Source organism: Lontra canadensis, unplaced genomic scaffold, assembly GCF_010015895.1.
Source record: "Lontra canadensis isolate GAN:19392208 unplaced genomic scaffold, GSC_riverotter_1.0 scaffold29, whole genome shotgun sequence".
Taxonomy (NCBI): Eukaryota; Metazoa; Chordata; class Mammalia; order Carnivora; family Mustelidae; genus Lontra; species Lontra canadensis.
Window position 1 is genome coordinate 1,947,056 of NW_022631023.1, and position 5,133 is coordinate 1,952,188.

Sequence of the window (5,133 nt, forward strand, 5' to 3'; positions counted from 1 at the left end):
CCCCGCGCCGCTGTCCCCGCCCCGCGCCACGTGTGAGGTCACCCGCCGGGGGCGCGGGCAGGGGTGGAGAGGGCGGCCGCGAGGCGGTTCCGGGCCCCGCTTGGACGACACGGGGCGGCACAGCCACCGCGAGGGGTTCTGCGACCTCGGACCAACCCGGCCGTGTTGTTTCAATTTAGCAAACGCGGCGCGTGGACGCACAGTCGCCGCCGAGAGTCCAGGGGCTAAACCCCACCTGCGGCGAAGCTTTCCGAGCGCGTTACAGACCATCCGTCCCCTGCCAAGTCCTGCGAAGTATTTGCAGGTCTAGGCCCGGTCTGTGTTAACTTGGCTTTTCAAGAAGTTGGTGGCAGGAGCCCAAGTTCCCCTCCCTCCTGTTCAGGCAGCCAGGAAGGGCCTTCAGGCTTCAACAGGGGCCACGGAGAGCGCGGTGCTCAGTTAGGGTGCCGGGAGGAAGCGCAAAACCAGGCTTCACGCGTTCATTCCTGCTTCGGTAAACATCCGTTGAGCCCTTGGAAAACTTGCACACCGTCCTGTGGGGTCGGGACAATGGTCTCTACCTTACGTGGTCCCTGGGTCGGTCAGGTGCCGTGGTGGAGCCTCTCTGGTGAGTAGGGACCCCCAAAGGGGGGACCCACCCTGCAGGAGCCCTGACTCAGGACTGGAGATTGGGAAGGCCCGGACAGCCACGAGGCATCTTGGGACACAGGGAACATTGCATTTCCTGAGCGGAGTGGTGACAAGGGGTGTCTGCTCTGTGCGTGTTCCTTATCTGTGTTTCGTTCTGATAAAAGGTTGGCCTGTAAAGATTACGTCGTTGCGGTAGGAGAAACCAGGAGGTATTGGTCAAAGGGCGGGCAGGGGTCCCATCCACAGGTTGAGTCCTGGAGCGCCGCGGTCGTATGGGCGCCTGCTCACAATTCTGCACCGCGCACTTGAAGCTCACACCTGGGTGCCTCGTGCACAGGGGGCCAGCGTCCAAGTCTTGGTTTTAGCTCAGGCAGGGATCTCAGCGGGGCAGGGCTGAGCCACAGCTGGCTCCCAGCTCAGCCTGGAGTCCGCTTGGGAGTCTTTCCCTCTACCTCCCCCTCTGCGTCTCTCCCCACCCCTGTGCCTGCTTCCTCCCAATAAACAAATAAATTCTTAAAAAAAAAAACTAATGCTAAAGCTTTTTATCACAAATGATAATGATAATAACGAATAAAGAAGGTAACTAACAACATTTAAAATGTTTTTTTACCCCAAAAACAAAACAAAACAAAAATCATTCCATTGTGTGGAATATTGAGAAAGAGCAGAGGTCTGGGGACTGGCAAGGGGCAGGGGGCCAGAGGAGTGGAGACCGTGGACAGACTGCACATCTCGTTTAACTGCAGAAAGTTCGAATGCAGCAGGCACGGTGTCCAGGGTAGAGAGTGTGAGCTGGACACCGATGTGCCCTCCAGGATAACAAATATGATGATGTTTTCTTTCACCATTTTCTTGCTTTTCTTCTAGTTTTATATATGTGTCTGTGGGCTTGTGTGTGCACTTGAAAATGCATGGTTTCGCGGTGCAAAGCTAAAAGTGGCAAACACAAAGGTCACTGGGCAAGGAAAGGCCACTGGAGCCACTATTGGATTGAGGCTCTTGCAGAGTTGGAATGGTCCCTGGGCCACAGTCTGCCTGTCCCCCTGACAGCTGCCAGCTCTCAGGGAGACCTTTGTAACCAAGTATCCTGAAACTTGGAGGACTGTAAAGCGATACCCCTTTGCGATCTCATGGTTTCCGAGACTCAGGGCTTGGCAAGCAGCTCCACGGGGTGGTTCTGGTTTAGGATCTCCCGTGAGGGTGGCTGCATCATCTGTGGGCCCGAACGGGGCGGGAGGGGCTGCTCCTGCGATGGCATGTGGCTGTGGCCACTTCCGTGTCCTCAAACATGGTGCTGGCTTCTCCCTGAGAATGCCATCCAAGGGGAAAGCCACAGTGCTTTTGATGTCCTAACCTCAGGAGTCACCCATGGCTCTTCTAGCACATTCTACCCACTAGAAACAAGAAGCTCGGTTCAGCCTGCACTCAAGGGGAGAGGAATGAAGCTCCCCTTCTTGAACAAATGGGTATCAAAGAATGTGCTGACATGTTTTAAAGCCACCACGGGTCCCTTCCCAGAAGGCAAGCCAGCCAGGCTATGGTGTGGGCGGGTCCTAAACATTAGGCACGCGTGTAATTGGGGCCTGGGCTGGTTTGTCCTGCTTCCAAGCAAACTGAGGGCCCCTCTGGCTCTCAGATGATCAAACTCACATCCCGACTACAGAGAAAACGTTGAATGTTTTCTGACATCAAGTGCCCGGATGTGTTTCCCACACCAACTGATTCTCCAACACCAACTGGGTGTGCAATGATTTAATTCAATTCTGACTCTAATTACCCAGTCAGGGTCAGACTCCACAGGTTAAGGGCTCGGCCCCACAGGACCGCCTCAACCTCAGCTGCCAGTCACAGTAGTGGGGCCGAAGGTCCCCCACACTTTTGTCCGACTTGGCCACATTTGGGGGCGTTCCCACCACTCCCCTTGCTCGGGACTGATAATGTGCTAGGACAGCTCACAGAACTCGGGGAAACACTTTCCTTACTGATTTTTATAAAGGGTATGATAAAGGCTGCGGATGGACAGCCAGGTGAAGAGGTGCAGAGGGCAAGGTCCGGAAGGGTCCCAAGTGCAGAAGCTTTCTGTCCTCATGGTGGCTGGCGGGTGTGTTCACCAACCCGGGAGCCCACCAAACCCCTGTTCTTAGGATTTTTATGGGGTTCTGTCCTGTTAGAACAATGGATTAAGTTGCCAGCCATTTGTAACTAGCTCAGCCTCAGTCCCTTGACTCTCTCTGAGGTTGGGGTGGCTCAGAGCTCCCACTCTCTGATCGCTGGTTGGTTCTGGTGACCAGTCCCCCGTCCTCCAAGAGTCATCTCGCTGACATACCCTCAGGTGTGGCTGAAAGGGCCTTGCTTTGAATAACACAAGGTGCTCCTCTCAGCCCTATACAGCAAGAAATCCCCAGAGTTTTAGAAGCTCTTAGGAGTCTGGGAGACACAGGATAAATATATACGTCCTGTTATCACAGAGGAGAAAAGGAGGCTCATTGGTCACAGTGAAGCCAATTCGGGCCAGATAACAATCGGGGCCAGTCACCTGGCTGTCTGCCCTCAGACTATGAAGACGGAATGATGGCAGGGACAACATCTTTCTGGGGACAGCCCTCAAACTGTGTCCTGAGCCCTGCTGCCCCAGTGTGGATACTGCCATCACCATCAGGTGTGCACCTGTCATCTTAGGACCTCTGTCCCCACCAGCGTCCTTTGAGCATCTCACGTCCACCAGTTCCCAAATCTGGGTGGGGCACGTGATCTAGAATGTTCCTGATGAAGCGCTCATGGAGCCATTTTGGGAGGCTCTGCATGTGTTTGAATTGGCATTGCTCTATCCTGATGCCCGCATGGACATCTGCTGCATATAGAATTTTAGTTAGAAAGCATCTTGCTCTAGAATCGCAGAGGTAGGTTCATTCCATTGTTCTATGGCTTCCAATGTTGCTATTGAAAAGTCAAAGTCACTCCCAATTCTTCACCATTTGCACACCACCCAATATCCTCTCTCCAGAAGCTTGTAGAATCTTCCTTTCCCAGCTGTTGCAGAATTCCACCAGGAGGTGCATCAGCTGGGCACACGTTGCACCCTCCCAGTGCTGTTGTGTGTGTTTTCCACCTGGGGCAAGTTTCCCCAAGGACTTCTTCCTCTCTGCTCTCCCCTTCCCTCTTCTGGGAGTGCCTGTCCATTACAGCTTGGATCCTGGGCTGACCACCTCTGTGTATTGTCTGTACTTTCCTATTTTCTAGCTCATTTCCGCTCTACTTTCAGAGAGATTTCCTTCCCCTGATACCCCAGCCTTGTGTGAAGTTCTCTCTGCGGACAAGGTTTTGATTCTCTGGATGTTTCTTTTGACAGAGTCCTATTCTTGTTTCCTGAATAGAGGACCTGTCTCCCTAAGGATCTCAATAGTTTCATTTAAGTCTCTTGACATGAAAGTCTCTTCTTTCATCCACTCATCTTTACTTCTTTCTGTTTGTCTGGCTCTTGATCATGTTGGAGGGATGTCTGGGGAATGTTGACTGTTGTGGTTAAGCAGTGAAACCTCTGTGACAGGTGACAGGTTATTAAGCCTTGCAGAGTGACCTTGCCGGGCCACTTGCTGGGGGAGTCCCCAGGACCATTGTCCTTTTAGGCTGGTCAGACTCAAGGGAAGAGTCTTCCCATCTTTTGTCTGGAGCTGAACAAAGAGGGGGTGCCTGTGGTGACCTGGACATGTGCATTCAGGGAGAAGCCCCTGTCTCAACTGTTGGTGGTGTTCTCAGGTCCAGACACACTGCTTGCCCCCTCCAGAGAACAGACCTCCTGACCTTTGCTGGGGTGGGGAAGGGACTGTGGGTCTCCACTGGCTTCTCAGCTGGCTTGTCCCCTCCCCTCCACCAAGGTCAGTTCCCCACCAGGTACATCTACCAAGGCCTCAGAACCACCCAACACTTGCCTGGGGGTCTTCTGGAAGGTTGTGGCATGGAGGTTCGCTTGCAGACATCTTGGGAGACCCCTGCCTGCTTTCCCTGGCCCAGAACTTGCCCAATCTGGTTGTCTGCACCAGCTGCAGAAACATCCCAAACGCCTGCACATCAACCCCAAGGAAGACCCCTTCCAGGCTCCCACCACAAGCCTCGTCTGCCTGTCCCCTGCTCATGGTCTGTGGGCCAGAGGGAGACACAGGTGCTACAAATGCAGTCCAGGGTCAGACAGAGGAGCAGGGCGGGGACCTGCCTGGGGAGGTGGCCCATGTCAACAGGGAGTGCTGGGATGTCCCCTCTGGGAAGGTGTGTGGCTGGCTTGGCAGCTGGCTGACTTAGGGACCGTAATCACCTTCTGGCAGCTTGGAAACGACCCAAGCATCTGTTGTGGGGGTTTTGTCTTTGCTCATGGGCCTGCTTTCCCATTTTGCTGCATTGGGTTTCAAGCACACAATCAAGCAGAGAGAGCAGTACAATGGTCCCGTATGCCACTGACCCCATCCCCTCCTCTGAAGGGTCTTCAGGAAGGCCTCTCTGGGTGGTGGA